The sequence below is a fragment of the Chenopodium album genome, chromosome 1 (genome assembly GCF_948465745.1).
Source record: "Chenopodium album chromosome 1, dcCheAlbu1.1, whole genome shotgun sequence".
In the NCBI taxonomy this organism is placed as follows: Eukaryota; Viridiplantae; Streptophyta; class Magnoliopsida; order Caryophyllales; family Amaranthaceae; genus Chenopodium; species Chenopodium album.
The window spans coordinates 44,129,794-44,148,207 of NC_137834.1; the positions used below are offsets into that span (position 1 = coordinate 44,129,794).

The following is an 18,414-nucleotide window of genomic DNA, read 5'->3' on the forward strand; positions in this document are numbered from 1 at the left end:
GAGGTTGTCACTGAGGATGAGGATGAGGATGATGATGATGATGATGATGATGAAGTGGAGACATATATAGCCAAGGATGGCTCCTTTGTCTCAAGATACAGACGTTCCAGAGACCAGCTGGAACGGAACTTTGACCAGGCGGGTCCAAGCAAAAGGCCCCCTGGAAAATCAAAAGGGAAAGCCCCCAAGAGCAGGGGGGACACCCCAGTCACTCGGGAGGAACTCCTGAAGTTCATGAACTCCTTCAAGGGTGAAATCAAAGAAATGATCAGCAAAGGCAAGGTTGGTTCTAGCAAGAGCCACCCGGCCAAGAAGACTCCCTCTTCTGCAAAGATGAAGCCAGTCAGGGATAGGCAGCCGACTCCCCATCCAAAGGAGAAGGCAGCCGCACGACTTGACTGGACTAAGATCCTCCTGCCCACTGGGCCTTTGAGGAACATCCGGCATGATCAGGCGGAACCCAGCAAAAAATCATCTCATGACGCTCGGCACATCATCGAGCGAAGAAGACATCAACAGCTGTCTGAGTCAGCCTCAACCTCGAACATTCCAGATAGCTTCAAGGAAACCTCTGTAAGGAACTCATTGTCCTTACATGAGAGTGGAACTGGTGGCAAGTCCGCTCAGCTTGGTCCCCAACTGATTGGACGCGCCCCACCTGCGCCTCAGGCGCCATATGGTCAGTATGACCTTCAATTCATGCAGCCGGCTCCTTTTGGAGGTCAGGCGGCATATGTCCAGCCTCTGGAATGGCAGCTCCGTCTGCTTAGACTTGGTGAACAACCTTCTACGTTCACCAGGGAGATAACCGAGGCGGTTCAACCTGCCAAGGTTAAGAATGTGTTGGTTGGTACCTATGACGGTACCGCCAACCCAGACGACCACCTCATGGCGTACACTAACCTCATGTATTTACAGGGGTTGGATGATGCCACCTGGTGCCGTTGCTTCCCGGCCACATTGAAGGGCATTGCCCAGCAATGGTTTGGCAATCTGCCAGCCGGATCCATTGATAGCTTCAGGAAGCTAGCCTTCTTGTTCGCTTCCAACTTCTCAATGAACATCCCTGCAAAGAAAACAAGTCTTGACTTGAGCACCATCAAGCAGGGTGAGAAGGAGGGCCTTCGCTCATACGTCAGGCGGTTCAACCTGACCCGGATTCAAATCCAGGGGTTGTCTGACGATGTAGCTTTCACAGACTTCTTTAAGGGTCTGAAAGACGGGTCAACATTTAAGTTCGACCTGGTCAGGAAAGGGGCATTCACCCTACAGGCGGCATTAAGGGAGGCCGAAAGCTTTATACAAGCGACCGGCCTCTGCTCGTCTGGAAATCAGTCGGACCCTAAAAAGTCCGACAAACCAAAAGACAGTCGGCCTAGCCAGCCGGCCAAAAAGAAGGTAGAGAGCAAGAAAAGAAAGGAAGTCTGGGCGGTGGAGGACTCAGATCAACCGTCCTGGAAGAAAAAGAAAGAGTTTAAACCGTACGTCCCCAAGTACGAGTTTAACAAGGATTGCAACTCCATTTTCATGGAGATCAAGGATAGGCTATCCCTTGAGAAGCCGAATCCTATGAAGAGTTCCCTCCAGAAGCGGAACAAAAATAAATTTTGCCAATTCCATGAGGAAGTCGGCCACGATACCAATGACTGCTTTTGTTTACAAAGGGCGTTGGATCGACTGGCGGACCAGGGGATGTTGAAATCTTACATCTCCAAGTCCAAGGGGAAGAATCCAGGACAGGCGTCAAAGGCCGTCCAGCCTACTAGTAGTACGGACACTGATAAAGATCCGGTCTACACCATAGCAGGTGGATTCTCCTGCGGAGGCCCTACTATTCGGGGCACCAAGAGCCATCTGAGGCAGATGGACTCGGCTGTTGATGAGGAGCAGGCGTCTGCTAGCAGCACCTTCCCTGATGTCCTGATTACTGAGAAGAACAAGGGCAGGGTTCGCCGCCCGCATGACGATCCGGTTGTCATTGAATGCAAAGTCGCCAACCAGCTGGTTGGACGAATACTTATAGACACCGGTAGCTCCTCAGACATCATCAGTTACAAGTGCTTGCAAAAGCTTAAGTATAAGCCCAGCAGCATGCACCCGGTGTCCCACCCCCTGGTTGGTTTTGGGGGTGGAATGGTGTACCCAGCCGGCCGAATTGACTTACCCATCCGGCTGGGAGAAAAAGGAGAAGGACGACACCTGGTCATCAAGTTCTTGGTTGTTGAGGAATTAACCGCCTATAACATTATTTTAGGACGGCCCACCCTCAACGAAGCCAAGGCTGTAATCATCCCTTCGCTCATGCTGATCAAGTATGAAAAGGATGATGGCTCTGTTGGTTCCTTGAATGGGGATCAGAAGACGGCCCGGGAGTGCTATCTCTCGGCTGTCAAAGATACAGTGGCCCCAGATGGTCAGGGGCAGGAACCGATAGACCTTGACGAAGTCAAGGATGCCAGCCAAGCCCCACCAGCAGCCGGAAAGAAGAGAAAAATGACCCAGCTGGTGGAGGTGAAGAAAGAAAATAAATAGCAATCACTGACTGGAGAGCGGTCAGATGAGCTCCGTCCGCAGCCGGCTGGTGAGCATATCGATCTCGCTCTGGATGACTCTCGTCCGGATAGAACTGTAAAGGTTGGAACGGCTGCTTATGCTAAGTTGGGTGTAGACTTACACCTTCTGCTGAAAGAGTTCAAAGACATTTTTGCCTTTGAAGTGGAAGAGATGCCAGGCATCAGCCCGGATCTCGCTGTCCACAAACTCGCCGTGGATCCAAAGAGAAAGCCTATCCGGCAAAAGAAAAGAAACCACGGCGAGGAGAGAAGTCAGGCGGCAGGCGCCGAAGTGAAAAAATTGTTGGACGCTGGGTTCATTCGGCCATGTAACTTCCCTAATTGGGTTGCAAATGTGGTGCTTGTGAAGAAGCCGAATGGTACCTGGCGCATGTGTGTTGACTATACGGACCTCAACAAGGCATGTCCCAAGGACATCTATCCTCTTCCAAAGATCGACAACCTTGTTGACTCTACATCCGGTCATGCCTTGATGAGTTTCATGGATGCCTACTCAGGTTTCCATCAGATCCCCCTGTGGAAGAAAGATCAAGAGAAGACGGCCTTCGTCACTGATCAGGGGTTGTTCTGTTATACGGTGATGTCGTTTGGTTTGAAGAATGCGCCTGCTACTTTCCAACGAATCGATTAACACGGTTTTCATAAATCAAATTGGAAGGAATGTAGAGGCGTACATTGATGATATGATAGTTAAATCAAAGCTCCAGGCGGATCACCTTGCTGATCTCCGAGAAACCTTCACCACCCTCAGGCGGCATAGGGTTATGTTAAATCCCAAGAAATGTGTTTTTGGTGTTGAGTCTGGGAAGTTTCTCGGATTTTTAATTGATCAACGGGGAATAGAGGCTAACCCCGAGAAGATACAGGCGGTAATTGACATGAAGTCACCCCGTACTGTTAAAGAAGTTCAGAAGTTAACCGGTTGCCTGGCGGCCTTGGGAAGATTTCTCAGCCGGTCAGGTGACAAATGCCTCTACTTCTTCCAAGCTATCAGGAAGAAGACTAGGTTTGAATGGGGGGATGAGGCTGAGGCGGCCTTCCAGAAATTGAGGCGGCCAATGTCAACCTTGGAATCATCCGGTAGAATGTTAAAATGGGTCATTGAAATGCAAAGTCTTGAAATCACTTACGAACCAAGGAAGGCAGTGAAGGGTCAGGCGTTCGCCGACTTCATTGTTGAAATGACACGTCCGGTTCCCCCGGATAACCCCAATCAGGTTTGGAAAGTGTATGTGGACGGGAGTTCTACAAAAAATGGTTGTGGTGCAGGCGTTATCTATGAGTCTCCTGAGGGAGATAAATTTGAGTATGCACTACGATTCAAGTTTCAAGCCTCAAACAATGAGGCGGAGTATGAGGCCCTACTAGCCGGCATCCGTATGTGTAAGGCGGCTGGGGCAACAAAAATTGACGCCTACTCTGATTCGCAATTGGTTGTTAGCCAGTGTGAGGGTGTCTTTGAAGCAACCCATCCGGCTATGATCAAATATCTTCAGGCGGTCAAAGAGGAAGCCGGGACACTTGAAGAATTTCATTTGAGTCAAGTTCCCCGGTCAGACAACAATCAGGCGGATGCACTGTCTAAGTTAGCATCCTCCGCCTGCTGTGACACACCTCGGTCAGTCTTTTGGGAATTTCTGGAAAGAAGAAGTATACATGAAGAGCCCATTGGAGTCCTTGACCGAAGTTCCACCTGGATGGATGGCATCCGGGCTTACCTTACTGATGGAACGCTTCCGGATTCACCTCAAGAGGCGGCCATCCTGAAAAAGCGAGCTGCAAACTTCGAGATGAGAAATGGAGAACTCTTCAAAGCTGGTTTCCTTAAGCCACTCTTGAAATGTGTTACCCCAGAGAAGGGGAAGGAGATTCTCGAAGACCTACATGCGGGGTTCTGTGCCTCTCATATAGGCGGCAGGTCTTTGGCTGTTAGAGCCAGACGGCACTACTTTTGGCCAACTCTCGAATCGATGCCATGGAAATGGTTAAAAAATGTGACAAGTGTCAAAGGTTTGCCAAAATGATCCACCGTCCGGCTACTGATCTGACGGCAATCCACAGCCCGGTCCCGTTTGCTAAATGGGGCATGGACATCCTTGGTCCTTATACGCCTGCTCCAGGCGGAAAGCGCTACATTTTGGTGGCTGTGGATTACTTCACCAAGTGGGTGGAGGCAGAGGCGGTCAAGAACATCAAGATAAAGGATGTCATCTCATTCATTGGGAAGAACATCATCACCCGGTTCGGGGTACCTATGTCTATGGTGTTTGATAATGGCCCTCAGTTTGAAACACCTCAACTCACAACTTGGTTGGGAGATCAAGGCATCTCCAGCTACTTTGCTTCAGTTGGTCGACCTCAGGCAAACGGCCAAGTTGAAGCCTTCAACAAACTCATCTCAGACGGCATAAAGAAGAAAATTGAAAGAGCCGGTGGTTTATGGGAAGAAGAATTAATCCATGTCCTTTGGGCCATCCGGACAACTGCAAAAGGGGCTACTGGTGAAACCCCATTTCTCATGGTCTATGGTGCTGAGGCTGTCTTGCCCATTGAACGCTATGAGCCTACTCTAAGAATCATGTTGTATGATGAAGAGGCAAATTGGGAAGCCATGCGGCTTGCATTGGATTCCCTCCCAGAACGCAGGGGCAATGCTGCCCTGCGACATGAGATATACCGTTTGAGAATGACCAGAGCCTATAACAAGAAAGTGCACAAGCGCCCTTTGAAAGTGAATGAATTTGTGTTACGAAAAATGGAGGCAGTCGGTAGGGCGAATGAACTTGGAAAGTTAACTCCCAATTGGGAAGGACCCTACCGAATCTATGAGGAAGTGAGAGACGGCACCTACCGCCTGGAAACTCCAGACGGTAGGCGGCTGCCCAGAACTTGGAATGTAGACAATCTCAAAAAATACTACTTCTAAGTTGTAAATTTTTGTAAATAGTAAGCCTATGAATGAAAAGTAGCTTTCTGTTTTCAAATTATGCTTTTGTTTTATCATGTTGTTTATTTAACATACATGCGCCTTTTTATGTAATCTATCTGCTTAAAACACAAACAGACCCGTTTGATCGAAATAGATCTGAACAGGAGGCCAATGGCCAGAGATCAAACTAAGCACAAAAAGGCTTAGTGGCTACACAACCGCCCCCAAATGGGGCATGAGGCTCTAAGCCGGATGGTTGGATATTTTATAAATTCGCCTGCTCCAATGTGAAACATGGCGTCCGGCGACGCCCCTCCGGGTGTTATCGTCGCAAAGAGCATTCTTTTGTTTGCTCTACCATCGCATACAGACGGCAAAGATTGAACGGTCTGATTGATCAACTCATAGTCGTCTGACCATAGTAACTTGAAAAACGGATCAGTCTTAAGAACCCGGATGATCATTGTATCACCCAGCAATTGACTAAAGTTTTAACTCAGGTTACCCTTAGAAATTATACAGTCTCCCAAATGGGGCAAACAGGCTAAGTATAATTAGAAAAAAAATGTGGTTATCAACCTACACAAACGGACCAATTCTAAAAATGGCCCTAGAAGGATAACTGCAACCTATTGAAGGCACCTGAGGCTGCCTGGAAGATACAAGCCGTCTGCTATCGTAATAAAATAATAGCAGACGGAGCCATCAAATTTTATATTCAAAATCATGCACTTGTAATAAATATAGCATGACTAGTCATTCGATAATGACATCAAGGTCGAAAGACCACCTGTATTCAGCACCGTCTGATCGTATGGCCGACTGCGTGCTTGGCTTGGGGCAATCACCTTAGTGATTGATTGACGTAGAAATTAACCATACCTTTCCTTTTGGTATCACCAATTTCCAGTCAATCAACCAATTGTAAACCCAAGCACACAGCCGTCCAGGGGCAAAGCATCCGGTACGTCATAAACATCCGGAATGCCATACCTATAAAAGCCCAAATTCAAATTCAAATGCAAAAATGCAACATTCAAACGCAAAGTATAAACAACATCCGACCTAATGGCCGAATGATTTCTTCATAAATTAAAAAGACTGACCCCATGGTCAGCCAAAAGTTTTGTTAAAACGACTCAACAGCCGGTGAGATAAAAAAAAAAGAAAAAAAAATTGTTAAGTGACCCGACCCCACGGTCGGTAAAGAGACAAGGTTACTCGGCACACAGGTCGTAAATGCATAAACATGGCCATACGACCGCAGAAATAATCCAGGAACAGCTCAATTAGCACCAGGGACCGACTGCTCAGCATTATCATCCGCCCCTTCCTGCTCATTGGCGGGATGATTGACCGTTTGATCTTCGGCCGGCTCCTGGTGCTCCCCCTCAGTGGCTCCCTCCTCCGCCTGCTCCTCCTCCGCCAAGGGCTCCTCCGGCTCCGCATGCTCTTGGTCCAAGGCGTCGGTCGCCTGCTCATAACGATACTCCCAAATGAAGTAATCGTCCTTAGGAAAGAGAGCCTTCCATGCCATCTTCATTCGAGTGACACAGTCGGCCTCATTCTCCTCAATGAGCCGGCGCTTCTCATCCTCAGCGCGCTCCTCGAACTTGGACCTAAGCTGCTCCTCCTGGTTGGCAAGCTTTTTTCTTAAGCTCTCGACCTGACGACGGAGACTAGATGTGTCCCTGTCGATGTCTTGTAGCTTGCCAAGCTCCACCTTGGTCGCCTTCAGCTCCCCCTTCAGCTCCACAACTCTCTGCTGAGCCGCCTCCAAATCCTTCTTAACCTGCAAGTTGGCAGCCGCCTGAGAATATAGTATATCTCGTGTTAGCAAGTCATTCTTATTAACATCAAATTGTGCTCTGTTAAGATTGGAGGCGGCCCGAAGGTTGGCAGCTCTTACCTCCTTGGTCTTCTCGTTGAATGGCTTTTTAAGGCCATTCACTCGCAGCATAGCCTGCACTCGGACAAAAGAAAAGGGCCGTTAGTAAAACAGACGGTCCGAATGAAATTAGAAGTTGAAATATTTTAAAGTCTTTACCTCTGCGAGAAGAGCAAGGATGGCATCCAGGTTCATGCTGCCAACTCCCCGGATGGAGGCACGTTGCTCAGCAGTAACTCCTCGACGGAGCATTTCCTTAGCAACTTCTCTAAGGTTTGGAGCTTGGGAGGGGGCTTCTGTATATCAAGAATTAAGTTGGGGTGTTACTTAACACACATCCGGCAAGTGATAAGGCCGCATGACATGCTCTACTTGACTCAAAAAAAAAAAAAAAAAAAAAAAGAGAGAAGAAGAAGAGAAGTCAAGTACCAGAAATGACAACCAGGTCCTGAACCTGCTTGCCTTGGCGCCTGCCAAGGGTGCCATCTCGAGCAGACGGCGAGTCCTTGGATTCGGATGCCTCATTGAGAGCGGAGAGAGCAGCCGGCGATTTTCCGCCTGTGGAGGGATGCGATCCGGAGTTGCTGGCGGAGGACTTATGAGCTACCGTCTTCCGGGAGCGTTTAGCAGGCGTCGGAGACGCCTCCTCTGCAGTTCGCTTGGGGGGTTTGAGATTAACCCCAGGGACTACAAGAGGCTTCACTGAGCACTCCTGTACAAGAGAAACTTACAAGTTAGTGAAAAATATACTAAGTAAAAGTTATAATTGAGGCCGGATGAAGGGAAGACTTACATGTTCAAGCTGCTCCCGCTTGAAGATCTGGTTTTTCTTGTTCATCATCTGGCGGTAGGCGGAGGCGGAGCCGCTTGGTTTCTTGCTGGGAGGGAGCTGAGACATCGCTTCTTCTGCAAAAGGCCGAATGGGTGGTTAGAAAACAACAAAATTTTTACAAAAAATAATGTATGATGTGACCCTCATCCGTCTACCCACCTCTTCCTTTCTCTAAGCTCAGGCCACAGGCGGCCAAATAGGTCGGGTCCTTGAGCCATTCATACTAGGGGATGTAGCCGCTGAATTTTATTTCCTTCTCAGAACCCCCCTCTACCGCCTGTACTTCTACCTTAAACAAACCTGGATCAAGAATTTGATCCCATCCTTCTTCAGTGACAGGCGGTAGTAAGGCCTTTTGGCCAAGGAGATAGGGTTCTGGTTCCAAGAGTTGAACTTGGCATTCCGGCTGGTATCAGGGGAGGAAATGATGTAGAATTTGTTCCTCCAATCCTTCCACTTGGATTCCTTACCAAGTGTCATCATGTACCCCTTATTACTTGTAAGGGTGTACCAGCCGGGGCCAGCTGACTGAGGGGCTTTGCTCAGATAATGCATGGAAGCAAACGCCTCAAAGCCAGGTTCAACATTTTGCATCCTGCAGGCGGCCACATACCCCAGGATGTTCACCCATGAGTTAGGGGTGAGCTGCTAGATTCCCAGGCGGTATCCATCAAGGATACCCTCAATGGCCGGATCTAGGGGAAACCTAAGACCCGCCTAGATCACTGCGGCATAACAGCCGAATGCAGTGTCCTGATAGCTCTGGTTAAGGGGCCAGACTACAGCATCCGTCAAGGCAGGCATCTTGACTTCACAGCCGGCCCCCATGACATACATATCCCTAAACTCATCCAACCCCTTTAGCATGGTCTTTTGGGTGGAAAGGGAGATGTGTGAGAAGTAGGGGGTGTAATCATCTTGAAGAGAAGAGGACGCCTCACCTTGACCCCTTTCAGGGGAAGCGGCCTCCTCGTCAGGCTTTTCAGACAGCCCCTGTTCAGATTCAGAGCCGTCTGAGGAAGAATTTGAGGATGAAAGGGAAAAAGATTGGAAAGAGTCATGGTCAGATTCAGCCTCATGCTGACCAGGCGGTAAGTCCAAGATAGAATCATCCGGAGTACTCGGGGTTCCAGGCCTGTCATAATAAACCTCGTTTTGAGGTACCCTGATAGAGCCATCCCCCTCATCCCTCCTTGCGGTTCTTTTCGTTCTGGCCATAGTGTCCTGCACAGACACAGAGTCGGTCGGATTTGGGGACAAAGGAAGGGTGGGGCAAACGGCACCCCTAGTCCTAGATTCAGCCGTCCCTGGTGACCGGCTGATAACTACTCTAGGCCGTGCCGAATGTGTTTGAGAAACCATTTTATTGAAAGAAAAAACAAACACAGGCGGAAAAATTTTAAAAGAACAAACAAAGGAAAGTCAGACGGTTACCTTTAGAAAGGTACGGTTGACTTGGAAACGAGCCGGTTGGTGCAGTCGGACAGTAACAAACGGCAGAGTACACACTTTTTTGTGAAAAATTCTCTAGAAAATCCTCTCAAATTTCAACGCAAGATGCGTGAAAAATGAGGGTGGATTTTCCTTTTATAGAGGGGTAATTTTTGAGGGGTTGCCTCGATATTACCCCAGAGGGTGAACAGTAACTTCTCTTCGCCAAATGAGACGCTGACATATGTCACAGACGCCCTGTGGCGTGTCGCGTCACCTCTGTGACAGGGGCAAATGTTTTGGGTAAACTTACCCTGCCACGTGGCGGCCTGAGACCACGACACGTGTCTACCCATTATTAGGACACTTGTCCTTGCCATGTAGGTCTATGCAAAGGCCAATTGTGAAGTGACACGTGGACACCACTGTCACACCAAGGAATGACGGCTTTCAAACCCCAAATCCCCATGACTTGTCATAGCCCACCAAATCTAGGTCACATGACCTAGAGTAAGGGCACATTTTCCCATGACCCTATAAATAGGGAGAGATTCCCCTTTTTTGGGACCAAGTTGATTCAATCATTTATTACATCACCTGCATTCTCTCAAACATCAGAGAAAGCACCTGATCTCGGGATCTGTAAAGATCTCACCTTTATTTCCGCACCTTTTTACTCTCTTACACGTTCTAACTTGACCGTCGGAGGCGGAACTCCAACCAACAGGAGTTTCCGTTGTTTTGCAGGTACAGGCCGCGCCGGACCAATCTTCGAGTTGTAACTCTCCCGAGGGACTAAAAACACCCAAAACACTACGCAGCGGAAAAATATGAATCATATTCATACAATACCTAATCCCAAGATCTAATGCATAACACATAAAGAACATATAATCGTACCTTTGAAGCGTGGTTCCACGTGCGATCGAGCATGAAAAATGTGTAGACATCTACTTTTGGCCTCCTGCCCGATAGGAAGTGCAATGACGATTAATAAAGCCATCTTTGTGTTGGATCAAAGTGAAAAATACTTATGGATAACTGGTTAAGCCACAAAACACAAAAGACTAGCCCAAATTAAAGAAAAGCCAAAACAAAAGTCCTATTAACTAAACCCGATCATAATTAAGCTTAAGCTTGTGCTTAAACCCTAAAAATGATGGATTTAGGAGCGCCTAGGTTAAAACATAGTGTTGTCGCAGAAAAAGTCGTGCGCATCTCACAAAGTCGCGCTGGGATGCCGCGCGCAACTATTTCAGTTGCGCGCGACACCCAGCGCAATTTCCAGAGTTGCGCTGCGGAAGATTTGAAATTATTCGGAAATTATACGGAAAATATAAATCTAATTTTACCATAAAGCCGCGCGCAAGACCAATAGTTGCGCTGCACATAGCAGCGCAACTCTATAACTTGCGTTGGGTTTCCGCGCGCAACTTCATCTGTTGCGCGCGACACCTGCTGCGGCAGAAAGCTCGAAACCCTAAACCTAATCCTTCTCTATAAATACGAGCTTAAACCGAGGCTTCAACAGACAGAAATTAACCTAAAAACTCTAGCGAATTAACTTGTGAACTTGTGCAACCTAGCCCTCTTGTCCTAAACACTCACCCTTTCGATGCTTTGTTACTACGGTGGAGGTTCCCCAACAAGAAGGTGTCCATAAGTGTTCTAAATGGAGATCTAGCAAAGAGAAGTGGTAAATTCCCGAGCACTTAGTTAAATCACCTTTATTTTCTTGTTTAAAAGGACTTTAATTAATTAATTAATTAGTGTTGTTTGATCACTTTTAAAATACTTGATTAATCAATTCCACATAGTATCTTGCGTTAAATAAAGACTAGAATTGAATTAAATAATTGTTGGTTGATCACCTAAGCCAAGGCGAATCTTGTTTATTTATTGTTCTTCCATGAATTTAATTAATAAGAATAATGACTTTGCAATGTAATTCCTACGTGAATTAATGCTTGTAAATAAAATCAACTAACATAGTTTTAGGTATCACGTTGCATATATTGTTTAGTGATGAAATTGTGAAAAAGGAAGAGCTAGTAGAGGCTGTACTAGGGCTAGGATGACGATTCCCCTCTAAAAGGAACTTTATCTTAGTACCCTCGCTCTCTAACTCATTTCTGGTTTATAGACCAATTTGGGCATGGGTAAACTTATGATTTGTGCTAATTATTCCATGAACTCCACATGGAAGAAAGGCATGAACGAGGTTTATGAGTTTTTTCCTAAAACTCATTGGCGACTCCTACTTGTTTCTTATAAAAAAGCTACCCCTTAACAAGTGTAAAGTCCTAGGCTTTTAAGTGGCCAAGGGCATTTAAGGAGAGTACCCCTTACGATGGGATCACCCTCCTTACAGTGGCGACTCCACTGGGGAACTTAGAGGTTACATGATGAATTCGTAGTTATGGTCCAAGGTATCCAACACTAGGTTGCCTATGGGTTGTAACGAGAATTAACTTGGATAATCTCTATTTAGAGAGCGAGACTTGAACGTATAATATCTTCCTTTTGCACAAAAGTAAAAACCAAACAAGCAACATTGCATCATACATAAGCATAGCACACTTAAACCATTGGGGATTGGCTCATTGACTAGGGGTTAGGGGTGAAAGTAATTCGGATTAAAACCGAACTGAACCGAAAACCAAACCGAATTAGTACTTCGGTTTGGATTTTTTTTGAATTCAGATTGGATCGGATTGGAAAAATGAAAAAAAATATGGATTACGGATTAGATTCGATTTGGGGTTTAAAGAAACCGAAAACCGAATTTCGACCCAAAGGCCCATTTTCTTTTTCAAAGTATCCAACTACTTTCCCCTTTCATATATAAACTTTAAAAAAAACCTAATTCTCAATTCTCCTTTCTCAATATCTTACTCTCTCACAAAGAATGTAGTTAAAAAGAAATGGTTGTAGGAATTTTCTGGCTGAGTTCGAGTTTCGAATTTGAGTGTTGCAAAAGAAGGGAACAAATTTCGGTTTGGATTGGATTCTAATTTGAAAAACCGAATTAATTCGGTTTGGATTGGATTGGATCGAATCTTAATTTGGTTTGGATTTGGATTGAAAATTTTGAAACCGAATTAATTCGGATTGGATTCGGTTTTGGCTATAATACAAACCGCAAACCGAACTTACATCCCTACTAGGGGTCGCCAACACTAGGCGTCTATCCCAAAATCAATAACAATCATCCCACCCATATCACCAACAAAATGTTGGGAGGGCAATGTCATGGGTCAACACGTTAAGTGATTGATTTATGCATAGTTTCTTAAGGTATGGTACCTTTGGACACCCAAGCCTTTTTTTGACCTTAGAATGGCATTGCGTGAATCTTGACTTATAACATGCTTATGTGATTATGTGACTATGTGCAAAGTGTTAGGATAATCTTCTTTTTCTTTTTTTAGTTTGGTCTAGGTTCCCAATTACGAATTTGTCTCTTCGTGATTTAGTGTCATATTCAAAGGATAACATTAAAAAAAAAAAAGGGTCAAATAAAAAAAATTGATTAAAAAAAATCTCGGATTTAAAAAAAAATATACTACGAGCAGGTGGCGCGCGCAACTCAAGAAGTTGCGCGACCCCTCCCAGCACAAGTTATTTTGTTGCGCGCGACAGCCGCGCGCAACTGAGTAACTTGCGCGCGCCCACTGGACGAGTCAGTTTTGATTTCTCAAAAATTAAATTGACTCGTCTGAACAATGTCTTCATTGAAGAATTGTTAAGGGCGATGTTATCCGTTTGAGTATAATTTGCGCCTTTTTCTCTTTTTTTTTTTCCTTTCGAAAGCAAGCGTATCGATTGTCTTATCCTTTCGTACTCCTTTAGGGCCGGTTTTCAAGCTTGGGAAAGAGGACCCCCGGGCACTCGCATTCTACGTTTACCACCCAAAGATCAACCCCTTTCAGACCACTTTCCTTCGACAACTAATCCTAGTCCAACAACAATGACAATCGTCACTAGTGGAAAAAATCTCATTCGTAACAGGCTATTTGTAACGGGCAAAGCTATGCCCGTTACATTAAATATATTCGTAACGGGCAAAATAGTGTCCATTACGAATACTTAGTTATTCGTAACGGGCAAAATAATGTCCGTTACGAATACTTAGTTATTCGTAACGGGCAAAATATTGCCCGTTACGAATACTTATTTAGTTGTAACCGTCATCATTTGCCCGTTACGGATATTATATTACAAGTAACGGGCATATTGAGCCCGATACAACTGCTTGAGCGTGGCCCAAATGATGAGAGGAGCCCATTACTTGGCTTTGGCTTTTTATTAGGGTTTACCTAGCCGTCATTCACCTCTTTTCTCTCATTTCACACTCAGTCACTCTCTCTCCTCTCCTCTCCTCTCCTCTCCTCCATCAATCTTCCCCATTCAATTGGTGATGAAACAAGACGAGAAAAATGGCGATATGGGACGAGGAGAGAGAAAAAATGATGAAATTGGGGGTTTTGATGATTTTTAGATCGGAGGGTTTATTGATTTTGCTCTAAGGCTTCTCCATTCTCCAACTCGCTAGATCTAGCTTAGTCAACCCAGCTTTCCTCTTTGTAAAAGAAATAAAATAAAATCAAATTGAATTTCGTCGGTCCAAGCAATTGAAGTGTTCCATTGAAGCGCACTTGACGTTCTCCATTGAAGCAGCTTCTGAAGTAAGTTAAAGTTTCTTTTTCTAATCTTATCAATTTCACAATCTAGGGTTTATCTTTGATTTAATTTAATTGTTTAAGGTTCGAATATCTGAATGGTTCAAATTAGTAAGATTATGAAAGATCATAACCAGCAATTATGTTGTTAGAAAACAAAATTATGACCCGAATTTGATAATTGTATCAAATATGCCTTAAATTATGTGATTTTCCGAGCGTAATTTGATAATTGAATCAAACATGCCTAAATTTATGTGTTTTTTCGAGCCTAATTTGATAATTTATCCTGAAATTATGTTTTCGAAACAAGGGTTTTTCTGCTTTTAGATTTTAATTTAATTTTTTTTTCCATAAAAATTATGCCTTTTTCAAATACCTGCAGCACCGCAAATTATATACTACAGATCTTTGTTTCTAAGCTAAAGGTTTAAACTGGTATTGTTTTGATGATTTTTGTGATTTAATTTTATGGCTTATGATATGACTTGTGATTTTTCGAGGTTTTTGGAGTTTGATTTACCCAGATTTGCTGAGTTGAAGCTAATTTTGATGTTTTTGGGTGGAAGGGATTGAATGTTTTTCTGGGGTTTTAGCTAGTATTGTTAATTCAAACTGTGTAAAAGGAATTAATTCTTTGAGGTTTATTTGTTTACTCGTGATTGATTGTTATTTGATTTCGGGTGTATGCCAGCTACATATTTTTATTATATCTCAATTTTTTGCTGCGTTTTCATGGTGTCTCTTGAAATATTTTGATGAATAATGTGTTGGGATAATAATGGAAGATGAAAAGTAAAGTGGAAGACTCAACAAACTATAGAACCATCCTCCTCCGATGCGCTCAGTTCTCTCGCTTTTCCCCTTGATTTTTTCTCTTTTCGATTTCCCTTTTTTTATAATTTAAATTTCTCTTGTAAAGTTTGTGGAATTAAATAAGCAGTCAAAAACTGAATAAAAAGAGGAGGTCTTCTCCCGTGATTAAATTATAGACAAGAGTCTTCATTCATACCTTAGAATTAGGTGAGCAGATTTTGTTTATATTTGATAAGATTTTGTTGAATCTGACCTGGTTTTATTTAATTTTAAACTAATTTATTTTACAAAACATTATATGCTAGCATGGTTAAGGTGTCTTGGCTCTGATCTATTCTCAAAATCCAAAGAATAATGATTCAGCGCTTTGTTATACTCTCTATTAGTGATTATATTGTTCTTCTTTTTTTTTTTTTTTTTTTTTTCTGATCTATTCTCAGAAATTATGATTGAAGCCATCATTGGCTTCTGCTGGTGTTAATATTGATGTTACTTTTTTTTTTCTTATAATCAAAATAAATGTAGTAGTTGAAGAACAATCAGAATTTTTTCAAGGAAATTCAACAATAAGATATGTTAAGGTGTCTTATGTGAATATAATATGAAAAATTGTTTAACTGTCAGTTTGAAGATTTAATTTTAGATAATGGAGTAAGAAATTAGATAATATTTAAGTTGATTTTATTGGGATGGATTTTACTAGTTTATTGCGTCATTTATTGTTCCCTGTTGTAAGCTCTTCAACCTCTCAATATGTGTCTTTCTTTTTTTTTGGAATTGTTGAATATAAACTGGATTTTATTGTTGAAAGTTTCTTGAGATTCTTACACAATCACCTACTTACATTTTAGGTGACTAAGCTCTCCCTTGAAGAAACTGAGAGTGTGACTGCTGACCATGGTGAGAGCATTAGTCATGTAACTTTTGGGCTAAGAACTAGATCAGGAACCAAGCAATTGAAGCTGGATCCGAATATCTACTTTGCTTTGATAAAGGAAAAGGTATATATCCATACTCTTGTTCATGGATCGATGTTGTGCCATATCTTGTCTTGTGTGGTCATATTGTGTGTTCTTTTATATACTCCTTTTCTCCCATAACCTTAGTTAAGTGAGTGAGTTTATGTTTACCATGTCTATTTCCTTGGACATTTCTTGTTAGATTTGGTGCCATCTTTTATTTTCCGGGATTAATAACCTCAATTGGGCATGTACTATTAATTTTCATGACTATGGGTTTGCCATGCCAGGTTTGTTTTAAGAAATTTTAAGTACCAACCCAAATGTGTAACCTCTAAATTTTATGGTAGGGCTCGCTCTTTCGAATTTCGTTGTAGGATCTTGCTGAAAACTGTCTTTCTTACTCCTATTTGCTGCATCATTGCTACCTGTTTGAAAACTCTGGTGGTTGTGTTCTAGGGTTCGCTTGATTTTCTGAAATTGCTGTAGGGCAAGCGGGGGTTGCCTACACACAAAGTGTTTTGTATTTTCTGACTGTAGAAGAAGTGTTCATTGTTTTTCTCTGAATGTAATATGGGTTGTTGCTGATTTAGTTTGTTATATGAGGAGAATGCTTCAATTTTATGTCTTAATAGGTTATTTATTTGTAGTGAATAAACTGCGTTATCAGGTTTTGATGGAGTGGAGATCCATGGAGCCCATGGCTACCTCATTGACCAATTCCTAAAAGATGGCTGTACAAAATTTAAGCTTCATCAAGACAATATACAATTCTACAAGATTTTTCAAGTTGTTAGTCTACTATATGGAATATAAAACTTGTTTAAATTTTCATGTTGTATTACAGAGTATTATTTATTTAGTAGCTTTTGACTCATGTTGAGAGTTGTTGTAAAGTCAATTTGGACATTTGTGAAAGTTGTATCTTTGATTTTATAATTAATTCAATTTTACATTTATTATTATTATTGATAATAGTAATTAAAATTTGGCATCATAGCAGATTATCAGGATAGCAGACTAGCAGGTATCACCTGCTGCATTTTTTTTTTTAATTTGGGTTCAATTGTATTCGTAACGGGCGGTCAAACTGCCCATTACGAATAACCCGTTATTCGTAACGGGCAGCGCCCATTACGAATAACATAGCCTATCCGTAACGGCAGCATACGTAACGCCCGTTGCCCGTTACGGATAGGCTATTTTTGCCCGTTACGGATAGCTATTTTTCCACTAGTGTGTCGAAGAACTTCAACAAGAGATTCTTCGTATGAGAGAGGAAAAGGCTCAAGAGGTCGAGGAGAGAAGAATTAAGAAGATGGAAAATGTTGAAAAGAAAAAAGTTGAAGCGTTAGCCTTACAAGAAAAGATGGAGCAACTATCCATCAAAGAAAAGTCGTTAGAGAAGCTAGTTCTTCGTTCAACAATGGGGAACAAGTATTTTGACGCAGAAAAGTTTGCTCCTCCCCCAGGACTTACTTTACCAGAAAAGTTCGTAGCTACGGACTTGCCAATATTTAAGGTGACCAATAATCCACAAAATCACTTAATGTGTTTTACTGGCACTATGGCACTAAAGGGAGTTGATCCTAAGCTTTATGCTTTGACTTTCCCTTTATCACTAGACCCAACTGCGAGAGAGTGGTACTATGGGTTAGATCCAAAATTTAAAGCAACATGGGAAGATGTAGTTTCGGCTTTCATCACCCAATACGAGAGTAACGTAGAGTTCAAGTCAACTTTACGTGAACTTGAGATGCTTACGCAAGGCGACGATGAAGGTTTCCTTGCTTTATATGGTATATGGTGAGAAAAGGCGGCCCACCTCGCCCAAAGGCCTCCTGAACTCGAGTTAGTACAAAAATTCATTGACAATTGTCATGAAAAGTACAACAAACATCTACGTTACCTTGGTCTAAACACTTTTCAAAAGGTCTATTCTGTGGCTACTAGGATTGAAGATGATCTTGCTTAGGAAAAGCAAACAAACCTCATTATCATCATCAACCTAAGAATAACTACAAGAAGGGGAATGATAATGCATCATCCTTTATTGACGTATTTGCGACTTCCATGCAATACAATAACACGAATCAATATGATGATCCTAGGAAAAGATGGACAAAAGAGAGAAAATTTACTCCATTTCCTGTAAGCTATAAAGAATTGCTAGAAAAACTAAATGAAAAGGGCTTACTTGCCCCAACAGGACCAACACCACCCACTCCACCAGAAAAGAGGTTTCCTCAATGGAATGGTAGTGCTTATTGTGCTTATCATAGAGGCGTTGGACACGATACTGAA

The 18,414-nt window shown here is 43.3% G+C and overlaps 1 long non-coding RNA gene across 2 annotated transcripts; it reads left to right on the top strand.

The window, feature by feature from the left end:
- Window positions 1-13,997: 13,997 nt before the first annotated feature.
- On the top strand, window positions 13,998-17,078 carry LOC145583135 (uncharacterized). Of its 2 annotated transcripts, none has more exons than XR_014100083.1 (3): window positions 13,998-14,341; window positions 16,003-16,152; window positions 16,761-17,078. It is a non-coding gene; the product is annotated as an uncharacterized LOC145583135 (long non-coding RNA). The 2 variants fall into 2 exon arrangements; XR_014100074.1 differs by having other exon boundaries at window positions 14,003-14,341; window positions 16,781-17,078.
- The last annotated feature ends 1,336 nt before the right edge of the window (window positions 17,079-18,414 follow it).